General features: G+C 41.9%; 1 long non-coding RNA gene across 3 annotated transcripts; it reads left to right on the forward strand.

Moving 5' to 3' along the window:
- Window positions 1-1,980: 1,980 nt before the first annotated feature.
- Window positions 1,981-16,858, forward strand: LOC121140498. Of its 3 annotated transcripts, none has more exons than XR_005877367.1 (4): window positions 1,981-2,024; window positions 3,855-3,981; window positions 12,676-12,846; window positions 16,311-16,858. It is a non-coding gene; the product is annotated as an uncharacterized LOC121140498 (long non-coding RNA). The 3 variants fall into 3 exon arrangements; XR_005877369.1 differs by having other exon boundaries at window positions 1,992-2,024; window positions 3,855-3,899; XR_005877368.1 differs by having other exon boundaries at window positions 1,993-2,024; window positions 3,855-3,899; window positions 12,768-12,846.
- Window positions 16,859-24,705: the final 7,847 nt, after the last annotated feature.

Below are 24,705 nucleotides of genomic sequence, written 5' to 3' on the forward strand. Positions count from 1 at the left end.
GGACCAAGGATATTCTCTGCTTCTCTGCCCCATGTTTTGTTTTGAGACCTTGACTGAGGCCAAACCAAGGTTCATAGATTCAACATACTTGTGCCTTAACATCACTTTCGGTGTGTCCTTCATTAGTGTGCTTGAACAAATTCTCGAGCTAATGACATGCATAGTTATTTGGGGGCAGTTTTTTGCATAGTAATTGGGAAACAGAAAGGGGCATCTATTCCCCCATCACCATTTTGCTTAACTTTTGAGGCAGATTAAATACAATAATGGAATCAATTTATCTCCTGTGGTAGTTTGAATGCATTTGACACCCATATTCTCAAAGTGAGTGTCATTCTTTTTTATTTTTATTATTTTTTAAATTTAAATTAGAAACAATCTTATTTTACATATCAATCCCAGCTCCCTTTCCCTCCCATCCTCCAATGACCCCCACGACCCCCATCCCATCCCTTTCTGCTCCCCAGGGAGAGTGGAAACTCCCATGGGGGGATCATCAAAGTCTGTCATTTGGGGCAGGGTCTAGGCCCTCCCCTATATGTCTAGGCTGACAGAGTATCCCTCTGTGAGGAGTGGGCTCCCAAAGTCCATTCGTACACTAAGGATAAATACTGTTCCACTACCAGAGGCCCCATAGACTTCCCAGGCCTCCTAACTGACACCCACATTCAGGGGGCCTGGTTCGGTTCTATGCTGGTTTTCCAGCTGTCAGTCTGGGGTCCATGAGCTCCCCATTGTTCAGGTCAGCTGTTTCTGTGGGTTTCTGCAGCCTGGTCTTAACACTTTTGCTCATCACTCCTCTCTCTCTGCAACTGGATTCCAGGAGTTCAGCTCAGTGCTTCCATCAGCTACTGGATGAAGGCTCTAGGATGGCATATAAGGTAGTCATCAATCTGATTATAGTGGAAGGGCATTTAAGGCAACCTCTCCATTATTGCTTAGATTTGTAGTTGGGGTCATCCTTGTGGATCTCTGGACATTTCCCTAGTGCCAGATTTCTCTTTAAACCTGTAACGGAAGTGGCATTATTAAGATATGTGAACTTGTTGGAGTAGGTGTGGTCTTGTTGGAGGAAGTGTGTCACTGTGGAGGAGGGCTTTGAGGTCTCATATATACTCAAGATACCTTCTGGTGTCACAGTCCACTTCCTGTTGCCTTCTGATCAAGATGTAGCCAGAACCACATCTTCTTGCATGCTGCCATGATGGTAATGTACTGAACCTCTGAACTGTAAGAGAGCTACCACAATTAAATGTTTTCTTTGTATGAGTTGCTGTGGTCATGGTGTCTCCACAGCAATAGACAACCTAACTAAGACACCTGCCTTTTCCATTTGTACGTAATTCTTACATTATTTATTTACTTGTGCATATGGCTGTGGGCATGTGTGTGCAGGGGTCAGAAGATGACTGATGGGAGTTTTTTTTCACCTTTCACCATCTAGGTTCCAAGAATCAAAATCAGGTTATCAGACCCTAAGCCATCTCACTGGCTTTGTGCTGAATTTTGGATATGAAAATAATTCTGGTTCTTTTAATTACATCCACCTATATTAAGAGTCTGATTCATTCAAACTTAGAATTTTCTTCTTTCTAATTTAATTTTATTTGGGTTTGCATTTTTGGTATTCTGGGAACTTAAATTGCTATAGGGTTCTTCACTAAAGTCATTTTTTTCTTATTGCTCCTAACTAAAATGTGAGGTTTCTCTTTAATCAGGTGTTTTGTCTGCACCCATTGTGTCGCAACTTTAGATGTATTCACGGTTTTTGTTGCCTAACTATATTTTCACATCTTTTTGTTCCCCTTTTTGCCTTGAATTATCACCACAAATCTAACTAAAAGCTGTAAGCAACAACTATGCTACAGCCTGAGTCTTACACTATTTAAAAATTTCTCTGGTTTAACCCATAGAAACAGCTGACCTGAACAAGGGGGAGCTCTTGGACCCCAGATTGATGGCTGTGTGGAAAGCATGGGACTGATCCAGACCCCCTGAATGTGGGTGTCAGTGAGAAGGCCTAGGTAATCTATGGGGCCTTGGGTAGTATTTACCCCTGGCATACAAATAGACTTTGAGTGCCTATGCTACAATATGGGAGGCTCTCTCAGCCGGGACTCTTGGGGGAGGCCCTGGTTGAAATGATAGTTACTGGAGATCCACCATGGAGTGCCCCACGCTCCTTGGGGATTGGACTGGTGATTGGGTGGGGGACTGGGGGTCCTGGTGGGGAGGGCCGGGGAGGAGGGGAGGGAGAAGGAGCTGGGATTGACATGTGAAACAAGATTGTTTCTAACCTAAATAAAAAAAATTAAAAAGATAAAAAATTTCTCTGCCATGTTACTTAGCCTATTATGTTTTAATTCTGCCTCACTCAGATTTTTGGGATGCAGGCAGACCATAACCAGATTTCCAGCAAGAATAACATGAATGGCCTCTGATCTCATTCCCTGTGGACTCCTTGTGTCTCTCTGACATTAGTATAGTCTTTGTGGTCCACATTTCTGTTGGCATTCTGCCTGCTGTGAGACAGGGCAGTAAAGCCAAACATGAGAAGAACGGCTTCTAGGACCCAGTTGAAGCTTTTTGTCAGCTGAGAAGCACAGATTATAGCACAAGTATCAACTGCTTAAGGTCTTCCCAGATGTACACCTGTAATTTTCTAGAAGCACAGATTCTAGCACAAGTATCAACTGCTTAAGGTCTTCCCAGCTGTAAACCTGTAATTTTCTAGGACTCTTGCCGGAAACTCTGTTATAGGGAAAGGACATGTACTAAACCCCTTGTGTTGCCCCAGTGGCTTCTGGTTTTATCTGATAAGATCACAATCCATCCAGCATCTCCAGAGCCATGCTTGCATCTCTTTGATCAAAGGAGTTGAAAAGGGAGGAAGAGGAGGAGGAGGATGAGGAGGAGATTTTGTAGCAACTTCTGTAGCTGTAACCTGAGAGCCACCAAAATGGTCTGCATAGATAGTGCTAAGAAATGAATCGCTCACCCCTTCCTTAAGAGATTGTCCTCACACTTAGATGCATCTTAGTTTCCGCTGCTGTCCATTGGGAGGCACATACCTCTATCTGTGGGTGTCTCGATTTCTTCTGAGCACCTTTATTTCTCATAACCCTTGTGCTCAAGTCTATATTAAAATATATTTAATAAAAGCTCTGATTCTTTTTCATAAACTGACTAGTCCTGAAGGTTCTTTTTCCATTTGAATCCTTGAACCTTGGTTTGGCGTCAGTCAAGATGCCTAAAACTCTAGGGGAACTCTTTAGGCTGCTGAGGTCCTATCTCACAGTTGGAGGTGTATGATTCTGTTTCCTTATCAGTGACATGTCACATTCCCCCAGTTAGGGCACTATAAGACTTGTTTTTAATCCTGCAGCTCCAAATTCTTCTGTGTTCCTCTCATAAATCAGCCCTGAAGTCCTATAAGTCACATGGGCAGGCTTACCACAGCAATGGTCCTGTTCTTGGTGCCAATTTTCTGGACCAGCCAGTTTTCTTATTGTCAAGCCTGACAGAACAATTTAAGGGAAAGGGAACTCATTTCTGGTCACAGTTTCATAGGAAGGCATGGTAGTTGAAGGGGCTCAGTTTCTGGGAACCTCTGGTGTGGTTTGTTTACATCTTTGTAGACAGTGTACTAGAGACCTTGGCCTTGAATTTGGGAGTGAACATCACCTTCAAAGCATGACGCAAGGGGTCCACTTTGCTTACTAGGTCACATCTGCTAAAGATTCCAAAACAGCATCTCCATCTGGGATGTATGAACCTATGGGGTACAGTTACATATAAACCTTAACAGTGCCATGTCCCAGTTTCCCATAATGCACCATTTCTTTCTTTTCTAGTCCACCAGTTGAATGAAGAGCTGAGGATACTATAGCTGGCCTCAGGTACCTGAATGGCTGGACAGAGCTGAGTTCCAGAACTTTGAGAATCTATGGGAATATGTTGAGAGATAACGTATATATTTGGGTGAGCTTTAGAAATACTAACACGCACCTGTTGCATCAACGTGTGCTGTTTGCCTTAACTCATACTATGGGTATTTTGAATGCCTCTGCTCCTGCTGTGCGCAGTTCCTCAGTCAGGAGAACGGGACAAGAATTATTACTGACTCATTCTAGTAATCATTACAGTTCTTATTGTTTCACTTTTAGTAAACAACCTAGGAGGTTCTGCTGGCATTTTAAGGGTTTGAAAAAGAAATCCCTGGGTTCTTAGTGCTAAAAAGCTTTTTAAAAATTAAATATAAAATAAACCCTTGAATCATAAATTCGTATCGTAAGTGTAGGCCTTTATTAGATAATGTAAGTACAGAGTGTTGATACTGATGTGTCCAGGGAGGTTGCATGGTCACATCTTTCCACCATTCATTAGTTTATTCATTCACTTATGTATACCACATATGGTATATACCATGTATGGTAGACACTGAGAACCAAAAGATAAATGAGACAGATTTAATTCTAATTGTCACATATACAATCATATATTCCCAGGGTAACCAGGAAAAGGGTGCTGATGTGAGGTCACTTTACAAGGGTAGTGCTATCAGCATCCATGTTAATGAGATTGTAATGTAATAAAGTGCCTGCTGTCTACTGCTCAACAAGTATGTGTCTTTAAGAACTCTCACTAATCATTCTGATAGACCTTTTGAAAATAGAAATTTCCAAAGAGAAAATCAAACTCCGACTCTAAATGGGGGTATCTGGTCTTCCCTGCTCTTATTTCCTTCGTACTCTTCAATAATAACTTTGTAAAAATATCCTTAGCTAGTTATCACTTCCCTTAGGTTAATAGCTAGGACTAGAATCCCTGTGTTATGTGATAGATAAGAGTTAAACTTGTCAAGAAACTACGATTTTAGACCTTTATTAGGATAGTTTGAGAGGCCATGCCTCATCTCACCAACTGATATTATATTAGTCTATTTTGCAGCTGAATCAAAATTCTTGACACTGAGTACTGTCAATCTTACCAGGAGAGAATAAGACTACTACCACAATTTTGAGTCAAATTTAAAGCAAGCTTCATTAAATATTGATCAGGATAATAGACAGTGTCCATGCCTGTACCCAGGATTCCCAGAGAATGGCACACGAATTGCATTATTTATGTGCTTATAAAGGCAAAACCTCCAAGGCTATGTACTTCCTGCCTTTGTCCAATTGACACACTTCCTGCTTATGTACCTCCTGCCTATGTGTGATCAAGCACATGCTGTGCAGTTGGGTCAACCAACCTTGTTTACAGAAGTGAAAACATGGGCTGTTTTCTTACATGAACAACAGCCCAAATATTTCAGGAAGTTTACTGTCCTTGGTCAAGTGGGCCTTACAGGTTAGAGATATTTCTGTTTTATAGATCTCTTAAGTACAGTAAGTAATTAAAACATAACTTTATCCTTCACAGTACTCTATAAAGAAAAGAGGGGTTTTTAGTTGACAGTTCTGGAAGCTGAAAGTCTAAGATTGGTTAGTCTATTCAGTCCAGCTTCTGTAGCTAATGGTATCAAGGCAAAAAAGCCAGAGTGCCAGGTCTGCTCTCTCCCTCCCCCCTCCCTCCCCCTCCCTCCCTCCCTCCCTCCCTCCCTCCCTCCCTCCCTCCCTCCCTCCCTCCCTCCCCCTCCCTCCCTCCCTCCCCCTCCCTCCCTCCCTCCCTCCCCCTCCCTCCCTCCCTCCCTCCCTCCCTCCCTCCCTCTCTCTCTCTCTCTCTCTCTCTCTCCCCCCTCAAGAATCAAACGATAACTACATAAATCCGATTATCTTTTAGTGGACTGCTCCTGTGATTCTGACACTTAAACACTGTACCATTAGACACCACAATTTCAGCACTTTGGGTGACACTAAAACCACATCCAAACCATAGCTTGGATTCTCAGGGTTTTTGTTGTTGTGATTCAGGATAAACTTGAAATAATAAAGTTGATATAAAATGTTTACTAATAAATTTGTTGAAGAATTACTAAGTTACACGTGATAGAATATACATAGCTGAAGGAGAGCTGCCTCCAATATTACTGGAAGGTAAGTAGTGGACTAACCTGACTTGTCAGAAACTGCAGGAAAGAAAAGTTTGGAGCAAATTGAGGGTTTGGCTACTGAGAAAGTTTCTACTAATATTTACTCACCAAGACTGATCCCCAGTTAGACTCCATTCTCATGATAAAAGGAGACAACACAGACTCAACCAGCCATTTGGTCATCTCCAAATCAAAGACTAGATCTCTAAAGGGCATCTCAAAGGGGTCAACCCATGATCACAATCCCCAGTGAGTACTGGTCTGCCATTAAGCATCAGGGAAAGCTTCCTTCTGCCAGGCAGGCAAGATGAACCTGGGTAACAACTGTGGAAAGGAATGACACGGATGCACTTAAGGACTATTCTGGCAATGTCTTTGCTGTGAGGCTCTTCCATCTGTCCAAGAGGTCTGCTTAAATTGTTCAAAGTGTAACCTGGGGCCGGGACCTGAAGGAGATCTAAGGATCACAGTGTATGTGATGTTGTGGGATACTTGTACACTGTATAAAAACGTATCCTTGTGATTGGTTTAATACAAAGCAGAATAGCCAACAGCTGGTCAGGAGAGATTAGGCAAGACTTCCGGGCAGAAAGAGGAACTCAAGGGATGAATCTAGATACAGCAGGAGATGCCAGTGGGACATGGAGGAAGTCAGACATACAGAATGGAGGATAAATAATAAGACATGTGACAAAATGTAGATTAATAGAAACAGGTTAATTTAAGCCACAAGGGTTAGTTGGGAACAAGCCTAAGCTAAAGGCCAAGCTTTCATAATTAATAATAAGTCTTTGTGTCATTATTTGGGGGCTTGCAGTTCCAAAAGAAAGTCTGACAAGAAGGCCTGACTACAATGTGAAATGCATAAGCCTGGGGTGTGTCTAAGTTAATAAAACCTTCTATTTGTGACTGGTTTTTCTTTGGGCATTAGCCAGAGAAGGACATGTGCTACATTAAAGACATAGTTCCTTTATTTTTTAAAAAACAATCCCTAAGTGTGTTGGATGATTTCTCACTAAGAAGACATATTAATTCCAGAAAAACTTTAATTTTGATGAAGTTCTGTTTATCTGTTGTCTTTCTTTTGTTGCTGGTGTTTTGGGCATTGTATCTTAGAAACCTTTGCTTAATCATAGTCACAAATATCTACACCTATATTTTTTTCAAGAGCTTTGTAACTTCAGTTTCTAGGTTCTGGACTATGAACTCCTTTGAGTATGGAGTGAGGTAATGGGTCACACTGATTCTTCTGCACATGGGTGTCCTAGGTATTTGGACACTGTTGAAAAGGTGTATCATCACTGAGTCATCTTTGCAATTATTGTGTTGAAGATCATCTGACCACAAATGTACAGATTATTTTTAGGTTTTCCGTCACTCCGCATTACCCTGTATGCCGATCCTTGAGCACAGCTTTTATAGGGTGATTCACTGAGGCTCTAATTTGTGTTTTCCTGATGACTAATGGCTGATTTGGAAGCTTTCTTCCTGCCTATTCTAGTCAAACCCTCACTCCACCCCACATCCAGGCATGTTTTGATGAGCTTCCATCGTAGATTAGCCTTAATTGTTCTAGAACTCTATGTAAAAGTAATGACACAGCATTCACTCACTTATTGGGCAACTTTCACTCAGCATATTTTTGACATCCATCCATGCATTTTGTGTGCTACTTCTTCAGAGTTATTATTATTATTATTACCAAAAAACCCTTTCTTAGATTTTAATTTCTGTTTTCATGTGAAAAATTCTAGTCTGTTGTTTACATTTCTCATCCAGTTGGTTAATCCGTATGGTTAGGGATATCAGACCTTTTTATTATTCCTTGATGACTGTGCCAGAGCCAAGGGTCATTTTCTTCACTTAAAAATAAAAATATCATGCAGTTAGATTAAGGTAGCAATTCACACATTTGTCCTGTTCTAAACACCGAAACCTTCTGTCTTTTTTCTAAAATATTTTCTGTCTTTTGTGTGTATGGGTCTTTGGCCTGCATCCATGTAAGTGTACCACGAGACCAGAAGAGGGTGTCAGATTCCTAGAACCAGAAGTACAGACAGTTGTAAGCCACAATGTAGTTGTTAGGAATCAAACCTGGATCCTCTGCAAGATCAGCAAACACTTTTTTTTTTTTAACAGTAAATCACATCTACACACACTGTTCTGGATGCTTTACTTGCATACAGTATTTTCAATCTTTCTTTTTTTCCCTTCTACAGTATTCTTTTTTCTTTTTTAAAATTTAAATTAGAAACAAGTCTGTTTTAATATCAATTCTAGTTCCCTCTGCCTCCCCTCCTCCTCTGTTCCCCAGCTGACCCCCTATCCCATCCCCTTTCTGCTCCCCAGGGAGGGCGAGGCCTTTCATGGGGGATCTTAAAAGTTTGTCACATCATTTGGAGCAGGGCCTAGGCCCTCCCCCATGTGTCTAAGCTGAGAGAGTATCCCTCTATGTGGAATGGGCTCCCAAAGTCCATTCTTATACTAGGGATAAATACTGATCTACTATCAGAGGCCCCATAGATTAACCAGACCTCCAAACTGACAACCACATTCAGGGGGTTTGGAACAGTCCTATGTTGGTTTCCCAGCTATCAGTCTAGGGTCCATGACCTCCCCTTTGTTCAGGTCAGCTGTTTCTGTGGATTTCTCCAGCCTGGTCTTGACCCCTTTGTTCATCACTCCTCCCTCTCTGCAGCTGGGTTCCAGAGTTCAGTTCAGTGTTTAGCTGCGTCTGCTTCTGCTTCTATCAGCCACTGGATGAAGGCTCTAGGATGGCATATAAGTTAGTCATCAATCTCATTATAGGGGAAAGGCATTTAAGGTAGTCTCTCCACTATTGCTTAGATTGTTAGTTGGAGTCAACCTTGCAGTCCCTGGACATTTCCCTAGTGCCAGATTTCTCTTTAAACCTATAATGTCTCCCTCTATTATGCTGTCTCTTTTCTTGTTCTCCTCTAGTCTTCCCCTGACTCAATCTTCCTGCTCCCTCATGTCCTCCTCTCTCCTCCTCTTCTCCCCTTCTCTTTCTCCTAACTCCTCCCCTCCCCCCATGCTCCCAATTTGCTCAGGAGATCTTGTCCTTTTCCCCTCCTTGGGGGGGCATGTATGTCTCTCTTGGGGGTCCTCCTTGTTTCCTACCTTCTCTGGTAGTGTGGATTGTAGTCTGGCAATCCTTTGCTCTATGTCTAAAATCTATATACGAGCGAGTACATACCACGTTTGTCTTTTTGTGATTGGGTTACCTCACTCAGTATGATGTCTTCTAGTGTCATCCATTTGCCTGCAAATTTCGAGATTCCATTGTTTTCTTTCTGCTGAATAGTACTCCATTGTGTAAATGTACCAAATTTTCTCTATCTACTCTTCAGTTGATGGGAATCTAGGTTGCTTCCAGGTTCTGGCTATTACAAATAATGCTGCTATGAGCATAGTGGAACAGATGTCCTTGTTGTATGAATATGTATCTTTTAGGTATATGCCTAAGAGTGAAATCAGCAAACACTCTCAATCGCAGAGTCATCTCTCTAACCTCTGTTTTCTTCTTTCTATACTCGTATATGCTGCCATCATTTTACATCTGACTTGTGCATATTCATGCAAAGGTCCTATTTATTCAAACTTTAAATTTTATTCTTGCTTTGAGTAATTAAAATATATAGAATACTTATGAGTTCCTGGAAAGCTTGCAAGATTATTCTTATTAGGGAAACATTCTTGACAGAAAAGGAAGTCTGTTCCTTCTCTGCACAGCTATTCATTTGCTGTGTTGGACTTTGCAGATTAATCTGGAAGCACTGGTCATGAAGGTACACATTTACTTCTCTGGTTACAAGAAAGAACAGCAATATAGAAAGAAACCAAAGTGAAGCTGGGCTTTCTGAAGAATAACTTTCTTTCATGCAATCTGCAGATTCTGGTCAGCTGTCTTCTCTTCACCCCACTCCACCCCCACCCCAGTTGTTACAGTTGAGTTTGTGGTACAACCAGTTTTCCCACCTTTACACTGAACTGTCTTTTTTTCTCTCTCCAAATAATGCTTGCCATGGGCAACTGTCAAATTAACCAGAGGTCCTAGACTCCCTTTGTTGCCCCAGGCTCTTTGCCGTTCTGTTCAGGCCTCACAAAGTCCAACTCCAACCAAGTTAGAGTTCAGTCAGGGAATCAAAAACAAAAACAGGAGTCTGCTGGGATACACACTGAATGGAAATGGCACTGTCCTAGAATTCCTCCCCAGAGGGAGAAGTGTCTCCTCCCTCCTCCTGTGGTGGGAAACCAATGAGTTTGTTAGGCTGAGGGGTTATGGGCTGAGGGGTGCTGGTAGCCTTTGAGCATTCACAGGGAAGGTCTGTTCTCAACATGGGTGATGAGGATGGCTGTGGATTGTGGATTCCTTGCTCCATATTCCCACCTGTATACTCTACCCCAACCCCACAGAACAAGTGTTTGAACCCCCTGTGGTGGAACTGTTTTTGGGAAGTTAGGTAACCTGTGGGGAGGTGAGGCATGGCTGGGAGGGGTGGATTATTTTTTGGTTGTGGGCCTAGCCTTTAATGGCTGAGCCATCTCTCCAGCCCAAGGGATGGGTGATTTTTAGGGGTGAGTCTTTGAGGGATGGGATCTGGCCCTACTTCCCGTTCTGTTTTCTGCTCCCTTTACCTCATCACACACTTCAGTGCTTCAGAGTCATTCTACCATGTCTGCCCCACAATGGTGGACTAAAAGTTATGAAACCATGTGCCAAAACAAACCTTTTTACTCTTCTGTTGGGCAGTTCGTTATGGCAATGACAAAAGCGAACTGGTATGACAAAGAAAAGAAGTTAAGAATGACACAATAACAAAATGAAAACCTCTAAGGAATGTGAGAGCTGGGGTAGTGTAGAACTGAAGCCAACTAACTATTCAAAAGTTCAAGACTGTATGGCCATTGTCCCCTTAGTCTCTTGGGATATCAACCATTCTTATTCTTTTATGTCTACAAATTCCTCATCACAGAACTAACACATTTACTGGCGCCCCCAGGTTTCTCTTCACAGACATACCATAACAGCTGCACCTAACATGCCTTCTTTGGGGCTTTCTACAGACCTGTGCACATACTCACTTAGGGGGTACACCTTTCTCCAAAGTTCTGAAGACCAAGTTATTCACCCATCAAATATTTATCTAGAGGATTGGCAGGTAGTGCATGCAAATAAACAGATTAAATTCCTTATCTAAAGACTTTGACTTCTAGATCAGGGGACAGAATGCAACAAGGGAGTGGAATGGAACACAGATGTGACCAGTGTGTTCAGATCGGCAGAGCTATGGAAGCTGTTTGGAACTCTTCCTCTGGTAATTGAAGGTTCAGAAGGATCCTACTGGATGGAAGAAAGCTTCAGGTTAAATAAGCTAGGTAAAAATGTAAGAATTCTTGAAGATGAGGAAATAATTCAGAGATTATTGGCTTGTGGATTTGGAGGTAGATGGTAAATGACTAGATAGAAATTAGGTCAGTACCTTGCCTGGACCAAAATGGTTACACTTAAAAATGGCTAAGATGGGAAATCTTATGTGTATTTTACCACAATAAAATCATAAAAATAAAATGTTCCCTTGTGTCTTTGGTTGGTCAGTCTACTCTTTCCAGCCCAGGAAAGAACTGATCTGCTTTCTACAACTATAAATGGGTTTTGCCAGGTCCAGATCATCTTGTAAGTGGAAGTATAACAAAATGAATTATGAATTTGAAAATGTTCCATGTTCTGTGTACCAGTAACCTTCTCAATATTGTAGCCCATCACACGGTGTGAACAGACTCAATTTGTCTATTTGTTGTCTTCTTGGCCCATAATTCAGTTTTTTTGGAGTGTGTCTGTTTAAGAAATATATTTAACTTTTATAACAATTAGGCTGCCAATTTATTTATTACAAAGCTGAAGTGAAGAAGGAGACACACAGAGAATAAATCATGGGAAGTGACACTGGGGTGTCCCCTAGTCCCAAGAAATAAGTCTAGCTTTAAAATTTAGTCAATGGCAAGAATAGAGTATAAACAGGGAGGATTATTCTTCCTTCCCAGACTGCTAATTGCTTTCTTCCTTTCCTGGGCTTCACCTTGTACATGGCCATCATTGAAAGGCTGCATTTCCTAGTTTCTCCTGCAGTTGTGTGTGACATGGACTAAGTTCTGGGAAGTGGGATTTGGATGGTGGTGCTCATGCAATTCCAGGCCACAACATGGTCAGTCATCCCCTTTCTTCCATCCCTTCTCTTCTATATGTGGACACGCTGGGTCCCTCTCAGACCCAAACACTCAACTGCAATACCCAAGGGATGACAGACCTATAAGTCACGAGGACCCCCCACCTTTGTGTAGAGGGCAAGATATCTATTTTGTTTGAGCTACTATTAACTGAGTTCTTGCTCAGATCACCACCACCACCATCATCTTCATCATCGTAATAATAATAAATATGACGGTGGTGGTGATAGGTGAAAGAGTTTAAAGTACTGACAGAATTCATGATGTACTAGGGGAGACGGATAAACACTTGGTAATTATGGTTCATAGTAGATCTTGGTAGTGGTTTTATTTCAGTAAAATAAAGCCTGGAGAAAGAGGTTTGAGAAGGAAGTGATTCATTTTTATTGTAGTTCTAGGAAAGAATATCTAAACAAACTGATAAGGGATTTGGACAATGTACTCAATTCTGATAACCAGAAGAGGATAAATAAATGTATTCCAGACAGGAACAAAATATGTGAAGACAAAAGACATGGAAGGATACGGCCCAGCCAGAGAATAACCAGCACCAAAGGCAGGAGGTTAGTATTCACTTACAGAGAAAGACAAGTCCCGTTATGTAGGGGCAAGAGTCTGATGGTCCTTGAGTGTGGCTCAGGAAATCTGGTTTCGGATAAGTTGAATTTGGGGTGTTTATGGGGAAAACTGTCGGGAGATGGAAGAAAGTGATTCTGAGTCGGGAAGGAGGTGAGCACTGATGTCTGTGCATCCTGCAGATCCAGGGTCTAAGTGCATTAAGTGAGGAAGACAGTGCAGAGTGAGCAGAGAGCCTGGGAGGGGAAACTGATTACCTCTTCAGGGATGGGAGGAGGTGGCACACAGGAAAGGGGTCTGAAGAAAACCTAGAAGATGACACAGGTGGGGAGAGACTGAGGGGAGCCAGTAAATGACCTCAGTTTACTTCCAGCTAATGCCAAGATTATTCTTTCATGACTCGGTGACCCTTTTCCCGGGGTCTGTTTTAGAGGCAAATCCCTCCAAGCATGTATTACCTCTGGCATTTCTTTTTCGATAGCTTTGGTGTGTTTCTCTTTCTCTTGACTTGTGACTCTGTTTACCGACAGCTAGAATCTTAGGGTGAGTGGCAACCATTCACAGTGTGTTGAGATGTGCTGCTAGGAGCTACCCATCGGCACAGAGGTGCTAACTTCTGTAGCTGCCCCGCTGTCTGTTGCTGACTCACAAATCTGAGGTCCTTTCTGAAGGGATGCAGGAATACAAAGGCTGGATCCTTGCATTTATCTGATACAATGTGAAGAATTTTTACAGCTCTAGAACTTTCCGCAGGACCAGTCATTGTCTCTCATGCAACTCCTTACCAACTCAATAACCAAGTCCTGTTTTCGTCACTCCCTTACAGGTATTTTCCTAAAAATATGTCAATAAACCTGCCTGAAATCATAGCCTCAGAGTCTAAGGGAATTCTATCTAAGACATTGGTCTTACGCTGTAGTAGCAGCTGTCAGGCAAACTAGCAATGAGTTGTAGCAGGCAGCATACAATTAGTGCAATTGTTTATTATTATTATTATTTATTTTTAATTTAAATTAGAAACAAGTTTGCTTCACATGTTAACCCCAGCTCCGTCTCCCTTCTCACAAACCCCCCAACTCCCCACCCAATCCTCATTCCACTCTCCAGGGAGGGTGAGGCCCTTCATGGGAGGGTCTCAAAAATCTGTCATATCATGCAGGGCAGGGCCTAGGCCCTCCCCCATGTGTCCAGGCTGAGAGAACATCCCTCCATGTGGAATGGGCTCCCAAAGTCCATTTGGATGCCAGGGATAAATACTGATCTAGTACCTGAGACCCCAAAGATTGCCGAGGCCTCATCACTGACACCCATGTTCAGGGGGTCTGGATTGACCCCTTTGCTCATCACTTCTCCCTCTGCAACTGGTTTTCAGGAGTTCAGTTCAGTGTTTAGCTGTGGGTGTCTGCCTCTGCTTTCATCAGTCACTGGATGAAGGCTCTAGGATGGCATACAAGGTAGTCATCAATCTCATTATCAGGGAAGGACATTAAAGGTAGCCTTTCCACTATTGCTTAGATTGCCAGTTGCTGTCATCTTCGTAGATCTCTGGAAATCTCACTAATGCCAGATCTCTCCTCAAGCCTATAATGACTCCCTCTATTATGGTATCTCTCATCCTGTTCTTCTCTGTTCTTCCCCTGACTCAACCTTCCTGATTCCCATGTCCTCCTCTCCCCTTTTCTTCGCCCCCTCACTTTTCTCCAGCTCCCTCTCTTCTCCCCCATGCTCCCAGTCCACTCAGGAGATGCTGTCTTATTCCCCTTCTCTGGGGTACCATACATCTCTCTCTTAGTGTCCTTCCTGTTTCTCAGACTCTCTGGCAGTGGGATTGTAGACTGGCACACCCCTGCTTCATGTCTAAAATCCATATATGAGTGAGTACATACCATGTTTGTTTTTTTGTGACTGGGTTACCTCACTCAGTGTTGTCTAGTGTCATTCATTTGCCTGCAAATTTCGAGATTCCATTTTTTTCACTGAATAGTACTCCATTTCTCTATCCACTCTTAAGTTGAGAGGCATCTAGGTTTCTTCCAGGTTCTGGCTATTACAAATAATGCTGCTATGAGCATAGTGGAACAGATGTCCTTGTTGTATGAATGTGTATCTTTTGGGTATACACCTAAGAGTGGAATTGCTGGATCTTGTGGTAGACTGATTTCTATTTTCCTGAGGAATCTTCATACTGATTTTCAAAGTGGCTGTATGAGTTGGCACTCCCACCAGCACTGGTGGAGTGTTCCCCTTTCCCACATTCTCTCCAGCATAAACTATCTTTGGTCATTTTGATTTTAGCCATTCTGACAGGAGTGAGATGGTATCTCAGAGTTGTTTTGAAAAAAGAAAGCATCTTCAACAAATGGTGCTGGCATAACTGGATGCTGGCATGTAGAACACTGCAGATAGATCCATGTTTATTGCCATGCACAAAACTTAAGTCAAAATGGATCAAAGACCTCAAAATAAATCCAGCCACACTGAACCTCTTAGAAAAGAAAGTGGGAGTTGCCCTTGAATGAATTGGTACAGGAAACCATTTCCTGAACATAACACCAGTAGCACAGATAATGAGATCAACAATTAATAAATTGGACCTCCTGAAACTGAGAAGCTTCTGTAAGGCAAAGGACACAGCCAACAAGACAAAAAGGCAGCCCACAGAATGGGAAAAGATATTCACTATCCCCAAATCTGACAGAAGGCTGATCTCCAAATTAACAAGGAAATCAAAAAGCATGTCTCCAAAAGACCAGAGGATCCAATTAAAAAGTGGGGTACAGAACTAAATAGAGAATTCTCAATAGAGGAGTCTAAAATGGCTGAGAGACACTTAAGACATTCCTCAACATCCTTAGCCATTAGGGAAATGCAAATCAAAGCAATTGTTAAAATAGATGCATGCTAAGCCTTGTCAGCAGAGGGCGCTGGAGAGTCACCGCAGGAGAAGGTTTTGTTTGTTTTTGCTCCTCTAGCTCCCCGATTTGCTTGTGAAAATCTTCCACATTTGACTCTGTAACTTGCCTGGCTTCTGTCCTATCCAGCTCCTGAATGCACAAAGCAATATTCCCTAGGCTGCAGGACATACTACGGCCTCGTAGGCAGTTTCTCTATGTATTCCTGAGTGCAACTTTTTAATGATTCACCATGAGGCTTGGAACTTCCTTGTAGGTGACTTCCCTAAGTACCTGGAAGTTCTTCTGGCATGGCGCCCAAGAAAACTTTTCTACTGTTTAGTGAGCCATGGTTATTTAATTTCCAACAAGACCTTGATCTTAGCCTTGGAGGGGTGGGGCAGGATCTTATCGGAGGCCATATCTCAGCCAGTGGTTGTGGCTGTTCTCTATGTAGGCAGTACTTGCAGTGAGAGGTCTCTTTACTCGTTCCTGGATAATCCCGCATTGCCCTTTTTGTCTGGTATATTAATTCCTCATATTATGCCTTCCACTTTCAGATAACTGTAGGTGTTTCCTCTCCTGACGGGCACCTGGATGACGCACTTGTGGCCAGAACCATGGTTGGACTCTCCATGGGGACCTCAAGCAAGAATCAGTTCTACTCACCACTCTAGCTGTCTCATGAGGCAAAGAGAAGAGATGTTCTGATTTCCCACTTATGTCTCCTTTCCAGTTTCCCAGTCTTCTGTCTCTACCACAGTTTTTCCCTTGACAAAATCCCACTGGAAATAAGTTAACACTGGGAATGTAGAACATTCGTGCTCTCAGGGATGGCAGGTCCTCTGTTTTGGAGATGGCAGGTCCTCTAATCTCAGTGATAACAGAGCAGATGGAGGTGAAGACAGCCCTGAGGACAGCCAGGATTGACAGTACCCTTCAGTAGTCATTGATTCTACCAAGTTCATCAACAGACTCTGCTTAGCACTTTAGTGAATCAATACATTTCACCCCGCATCCCTGGCACACATAAGAGACTTTTCTGAAACCTTACTAGGAAGTAGGACATTCTGAAATCTTCAGCCATCAATAAAGCTAATGCCTGTGACTATACCCTTTCATTTAGTAAATTAAATAAGTAGTCTAGAAAAAGCACTCTATGATGAAGGTACGTGAATAATTAATTTAAAGACAGCACTTGCATAAAATAGAACAAGAGATGCTGACAAGAAGCTCAGAGGAAGGCCAATACTAGGACAATAATTTTGAAGTTATTTGATCCACTAGCATTCTTTTAATCAAAAAATGTAGCTGGAGTGTGGTGATATATTGCTTATGATCTAATAAAGCTTGCCTGGAGATCAGAATACAAAGCTATCCACAGCCACAGAATCTGGGCAGTGGTGGCCCACACCTTTAATCCCAGGACTCAGGAGACAGAGGCAGATGGATCTCTGTGAGTTCAAGGTCACTCAAGACTACATGAGAGTGAATCAGTCTAAAAGAGAAACAGAGTTCACACCTTTAGTCCCAGCACCAGAGAGGTATATAGATAGGAGTAGGGCATTCAGTATTCAGTCTTAGGCAATTAGTCTCCAGCTACTTTGAGATCAGGATCTCCCCAGTCCTGGTAAAGGTTAAGAGTTCTCTGGTAGCTTGGATGCTTTGCTTCTCTGATCTTCAGCTCGAACCCCAATATCTGTCTCTGTCTATGGATTTTTATCATTTGTGCTATACTGGAGACCTGGAGTCTCAAGATTGTTGATCTCATCACATTAGAAAGAAACCCAGGGGCTAGAGAGATGGGGCTCAGTGGTTATGAGAGGTTGCTTCTCTTGCAAAGGACACAAGTTTGGTTCCCAGAACCCACATAAGGTGGCTCATAACTATCACTCTAGTTGCAGAGGCTCTGATATGCTCTCTGGCTTCTGTGGACACCTGCATGTATGTGATAAACACATGCAGGCACACTTACACACACACACACACACACACACACACATAAAATAAAAAATAGACAAATCTCCGAAAAAGACATAGAATTTTTGAAGAGAATGAATAAGTTCATCTTGTTTCCAGCACTAGGAAGTTTGCATTTCCTTTTGTCTCACCTTATTCTCCAAATAATTAACCAACACAATCATCCTTTCCCAAAAACAATATGAGAAAACATTAAAGAACAAACCCCAGAGTGCCAGTCACGAGGCCTCCCAATCAGTGTACTCTTTCTTTTAGGTCAGAAAGGTCTGGGACTTGGTGACCTGAAGACACTGTAACATGCCAAGAGAATTACTACTACACTTAATGACATTTGCCACACCCAGATGGCTATTGCTGCCATAGGCTTGCCTGAGTACCAGGCTTTTTTCTTCTCAGAAATCACTGGCAGAATGGAGTTTGGATGAGTATCTTCTAATTTATACCCACTTGCTTTTTGCCAACAAAACTGATTCTTCTCCTGTTACCTTGTGTCTTGAGTTTTTATTGGCTGGCAGAAGAGTGGACTTCTCATGATTACTAATTTGTCTGACCAACCAGAGCCAACCTTAGACTGGGGGAATACGTCCATTAGTTCCCACAGCTGTTAGGGTTCCTTAGTCTTACATTCCTTGAAGTTGGATGCCTTTCACATTGTGATGGAGTGAAGCAATGGCCAGGGAAAACCACTGGTTTTCTCTGGAGTTGGGTTAGTCACTTGGATGTGCATACTCAAAGATTGTCTTCACCTCTTTCTGGACTCTATTTCCCTATTCCGTGTGGAAAAGGAGTAAGAGTGAGGGCTTTGCCTTTTCTAGTTTGTTCTTTCTTGGTCTCTGCCCTGTCATTGTTTCTGTGTTGCTGAATGATAGGAAACATGTCATCAGTTTTCATCAAGAGCCCTCTGGGTTTAATTTTGAATAAGTGGGCTGAAAACAGCTATGGTTCCATGACAAAAATGATGTTTTTAAATTGGTAGTACTGTCTGAAGATCTCAAGAGGGATGATCAGTAAGGGATTCCCTATCCATTACAGCATTTTACACCTATAATTACTCTGCCAAGAGGAAAGAAGAAAAAAAGATGAGTTCCCTTATGTGAAAGGTTTCATGCTACTCTATCAAGACAAGAAAGGTTGGATAAATAGGATTTTGTTATGTTCAAAGACCAGGGTGGGAAAATGGAGAGTAAAATGGAGAGTGAAGAAGATGGAGAATTGGCTTAATGCTTTATCTTAGCCTCCCTGTCTCAACTACACATGCTACAGAGGCACAGAACAAAGCACAGAACTACCATGTGGGATGGGGGCTGAAGTGTGCTCTGAGATTTTCAGAACACTGGATAGGGTTTCTCCTCCCTGGTCCCAACAAGGAATAAAATTCAAAGGAGGAGCTGCACTGCACTGGAAATGGGCAGTCTCCATCATTCCAGTCCCCAGCAGAAGCAAATGCTCATGGAGAAGTAGATAAAAATTTAGCATCAAGATCTGTCCTTCACATCAATCTGGAGACACAATGTGTATATGGAAGTCTAAATAATTTTACCCCTGAAGCCCTAAATGAAAGCACTCAAAGGATTTCTTTAATCTACACAGAAGCCTAATGAGGAGAGCTGTTCTCCAAATCTGAATGGCATTAGACACTTTAACTGCAGCTCCAGGAGGGACATGTGTGATTGTGATGGCTATTCTTGGTTGTCAACTTGACTACAACTGGAATTAAGTAAAACCCCAAAATGAAGAGCACACTTGTGAGGGATTTTTGCTTAGTTAAAGTAGGAAGATCCAGTTCTAAGGAAGACACACCTTTAATTCAGATTATTTGATCTGGGAAAAGACATATCTTTAGTCTAGATCTTTTGAGCTGGGGAAACCCACCTCTAATCTGGATTCTTGTTGGGTTAGGTGGACCACAGACTATAAGTCATTCTAATAGGTGTTCCCCCCATCTCTCCCACCCATATGTTGTTACTCTAGAGAACCATGAATAATGCAGTGACTTTACTGAAGTTGAATGCTGTGTATATATTCCAGATAACTCAGAAAAAATGTCTTTTTAGTCCTGTAGGGAATGCACACCCAAGTAAAGGACATAGCTGATGACTCCACTTTTAGTTTCAGTGAATGGTTTAAATAATCGTTTGGGGGACACTCTTACTGGATCTGTCATGAATCATTTGCACAGGCCTGATGTATGCTGTGAGATGTATTGTTATGATGGGATGATGTCCTACCCAGGGACAGAATTAAACTAAGGGCCATACAAGGAGGCCAATGTCACAAGACATTAGAAAAATAGAGAACTTTGTCCTTTAATTGTTTTTGATTGGCAGGTCTCTTTGTTCTATATACTGAGACCCCCTTATTAATCCCTGTCAAGCAGGTGTAGCCCCTCAGCCTTCTCCTCATTTGTGATGAAACACACTGACAGTGGGGAGTGGAAGGTAAGTGTGCTAACTTGACCTCAGCAACAGTAAGTCTGTTAGTAAAGTCCATGAATGGTTAGCTCCCCCTAGTGCTAATAAGTCTGTCATTTACTTTGTTTTCCTCTGTCTGGATCTCAAAATAATGAATGGATGCGGTCATCCATGACTGAAAAGAATGGAAGCAAACACGAAGGAACACCTATCACGTGACATAATCAGTAACCTTTTGGGATGTTATTACAAAGCTGAGTGACCATTGCAGTGCTCACCTGGCTGTGGCTAGAATCAGACCCCTAGAGATCCTTACTACATTTTTATACTTAAGATCTGTGGAAAGATGGAGTTAGGGTGAAAGCCTCCATTTTCCATCTGCCAGTTCACAAATAAAGTCCCCTTCCCCCCATCACCAACTCCATCCGATAACAGAACTGGAGGTTTCACAGTTAGGGTCCCACCTTGTGGTCTGATGGATATTTGTAAATTTACCTACTTGGCAACTAAAACACTTTGAACAATAAGCAGGAAATAAGGACTATTTTGTACTTATTTTTTTAGCAATTTTAAATGAGGTAGGATTGAAATAGCATAGTTAATTTATATAAATGTATCCCCAAGGGAAAGCTGAGCATTGGAATAATTGGTGATGCCCATAGTCATTAAAACAACATTTCTGCATAATACACAAGAAAAGTGAATCAGTAAGATGGATGTTTTGGTATTACACACAAGATTAACAAATGGGTTTTTGAGGTACCCACAGCAGAAAAGTCAGCATTTTTGAACAGTCATTTGAGTGAATGAGCACTTACTACTGTGCTCATCAACATTCTTAAAACATATTTCAAATGACTGTCACTTGGTATTTTGAATATTGACTTAGTGTCAGAATTATAATTTTAAAAAAGAAAAATACAAGGACTTTAGAAAGCAAATGAGACATCTTGTTTCTTCAAACAGGACATGGTGGGAGGCTGGAGAGCTGGTTCAGCAGTTAGAACTCTCGTTCCTCTTGCAGACAAGATATTCATACACGTAAAAGAAAGAAAACAGCAACAGAGTGGACGTGGTGTAAGGAAGCCGTGGCCTAAGTGGTCTTCCCTATCCTTCACGGCTTGACTTTGCACCTCTGCAGGGCTAGAACCTCAGCTGGCAGCTTAGCCAGTGGTGATTTATCCCCCAAACCAGAAAAGTTAATTCATAGAAAAGCAGAATTGCCAATCTTCTGATAGTCACTTAAATCATTGGGACTCTCATCCCAGCAGAGGAGTTAACTTAACGAACTCAACACTGAGAGCTCACTTGAGAGCTCTCACTAAGCTTGGTGAGCACCTGATCCCAGCACTAACCACACCAGTAACTTTTCTGGTATATAAAATGTCTAGGTAGAGACTGTCATTTACAATACTGCGTTATAATTTACATGTTTCTTTGACTACTTCATTCTCATAGAACTATAGCAAGTAATGGGTCTGGTGTTAACATTATTAAGCCTCATTTATTAATTTTAAAAAATTATTTTTTCCAGCCCAATCACAATCCCCCTCCACCTTCTCTTAGTCCCTGCCCCAACCACAACTACACCCCGCATTCACTTCTCCTTCTCTCTCTTCAAAAAAGTACAGTCCTTCCATGTATATAAGCTAGCTGATGTATACCAAGCTACACTGAGACTAGACACCTCCTTTCCGATCGAAACTGGGCAAGGCACCACATTAAGAGGAACGGGTCTCAAAAGCAGGTAACAGAGTCAGAAACAGCCCCTGCTCCCACGGTTAGGAGTCCCACAAGATCAAGATACACATACATATGCAGTAGGCCTAAGTCAGTCCCATGCAGGCTCCCTGGTTGTCAGCTCAGTCTCTGTGAGCCCCTATGACCACTGGTTGGTTGATTCTGCGTTTTCTTGTGGTGTCCTTGATCCCTCTGGCTCCCACAATCCTTCCTCTCCCTCTTCCACAGGATTGACCAAGCTCCATCTAATGTTTGACCATGGGTGTCTGTATCTGTTTCCATCAGTTGCTGAGTGAAGTCTCTCTGTTGACAACTGGGCTAGGGAACAATCTATGAGTATAGCAGAACATCATTAGGAATCATTTCATTGACTCTTTTGGATAGTCATGTCCTGACCAGATTGGCTAGGCTGGAAAGTCTTTGTGCCATCCAGCCTCTGGGTCCTGGCCCTCCAGGCAGTGGCAGAGGTGGGCTCCCTCTCATGGTATGAGTCTCAAGCTGGACCAGTCATCGGTTGGCCACTCCCATAATTTCTGAACCATGTTTATCCCAGCAGATCTTGTAGGCAGGGCAAATTTTAGGTCAAAGTTTATATGGCTGGGTTGGGGTCCCAATCCTTCCAGTGGAAGTCTCTCCTGGTTGTAGAAGATGGCTGTTTCAGGCTCTGTATCCCTCCTATTGCTAGGAGTCTTAACTAGGGTCACCCTCATAGATTCCTGGGAGTTTCCATTGCATTAGATTTCTAGCTTATTCCAGAGATGCCCCTCAATTCTAGTTGTCCAGATCCCAGTGCTCTCTCCCTCCATCTTCCCTCCACCTGATCCCTCCTGTTCCCATGCCCACTCCAAGACCCCTTCCTCCATCCACCTGCGATGTCTATTCTATTTCCCATTCACAGTGAGATTCATGTGTCCTCCCTTGAGCCTTCTGTGTTACTCAGCTTTTTTGGGTCTGTGGATTCTAACATTGTTATCCTTTACTTTATGGCTAATATTCACTTATGAGTGAGCACATACCATGTTTGCCTTTCAGTGTCTGGGTTACCTCACTTGGGATGATCTTTTCTAGTTCCATCTATTTCCCTGCAAATATCATGATGTTTGTTTTTAACAGCTGAGTAATACTCTATTGTGTAAATATATCATTTTCTTTACCCTTTCTTTGGTTGATGGACATCTAAGTTGTTTCCAGTTTCTGGCTATTATGAATAAAGCTGATATGAGCATGTTTGAGGAAGTGTCCTTGTGATATGGTAGAGCATCCTTTGGGTATATGCTAGGTCTTGAGGTAGATGGATTCCCAATTTTCTCAGAAACTGCCATATTGATTTCCAAAGTGTCTGTACAAGTTTGCACTCCTACCAACAGTGGAGGAGTGTTCCCCTTGCTTCACACCCAATCCAGCATGAGCTGTTACTTGCTTTTTTTTTATCTTAACCATTCTGATGGGATAAGATGGAATCTCAGGCATTTTGATTTGTATTTCCCTAATGGCTAAGTATGTTAAGCATTTCTTTAAGTGATTGTTAGCCATCTGATATTCCTTTGTTGAGAATTCTGTTTAGATCTTTCCCCCATTTTAAAACTTGGATTATTTGGCTCGTTGATGTCTAGTTTTTTTGTGAGTTCTTTATGTATTTTGGCAGTCAGCACTTTGTCAGATGTGGGGTTGGTGAAGATCTTTTCCCATTCCGTAGGCTACCCTTTGTTCTTTGACAGTGTTCCTTGCCTTACAGAAGCTTTTTAGTTTTATGAGGTCCCATTTACTAATTGTTGATCTTAGTGCCTGTGTGATTAATGTTCTGTTCAGGAAGTTGTCCCCTGTGCCAATGTGTTATAGGCTATTTCCCAGGTTCAGTGTATATGATTATATGTTGAAATCTTTTGAGTTTTGGGCAGGGTGATTGGTATGGACCTATTTGCATTCTTCTATTGCCGATAGCCACTTAGATCAGCACCATTTGTTGAAGATGCTTTCTTTTTTCTACTTTATATTTCTGACTTCTTTATAAAAAAATCAAGTGTTCATATGCATGTGTATTTATGTCTGGCTCTTTCAGTCCCATCGACCAACTGTTTTCATGCCAATACCATGTGTTTTTTAAAAATTACTATAGCTCTATGCTACAGCTTGAAATCAGGGATGGTGATACCTCTGAGAGTTCTTTTATTGTACAGGATTGTTTTTTTTTTTAGCTATCCTGGGTTTTCTATTTTTCCAAATGAAGTTCAATATTGTTCTTTCAAGGTCTGTAAAGAATTGTATTGGAATTTTAATAGATGTTGCACTGAATCTGTAGATTGCTTTTGGTAAAATGGCCATTTTTACTATGTTAATCCTACTGATTCATGAGCATGGGAAATCTTTCCATCTTCTGGTATCTTCTCAAGTTGCTTTCTTCAAAGACTTAAAGTTCTCGCCATACATGCCTTTCAATGCCTTGGTTAGAGTTACACCAAGATATTTTATATTATTTGTGGCTCTTGTGAAGGCGTTGTTTCCCTCATTTCTTTCTCAGCCCATTTATCTTTTGTATATAGGAGGGCTACTGATTTTTGCTAGTTAACTTTGTATCCAGACACTTTGCTAAAAATGTTAATCAGCTGTAGGAGTTCTCTGGTAGAATTTTTGGGGTCGGTTAAGTATACTACTATATCATCTGCAAATAGCAATACCTTGACTTCTTCATTTCCAATTTGCATTCCCTTGATCTCCTTTAGTCTTATTGCTATGGCTAAAACTTAAAAACTATATTGGATAGATATATAAAGAGTGGGCAGCCTTGTCTTGTCCCTGATTTTAGTGGAATTGCTTTAAATTTCTC

This window comes from Mesocricetus auratus, unplaced genomic scaffold (assembly GCF_017639785.1).
Source record: "Mesocricetus auratus isolate SY011 unplaced genomic scaffold, BCM_Maur_2.0 Super-Scaffold_100004, whole genome shotgun sequence".
NCBI classification, from domain to species: Eukaryota; Metazoa; Chordata; class Mammalia; order Rodentia; family Cricetidae; genus Mesocricetus; species Mesocricetus auratus.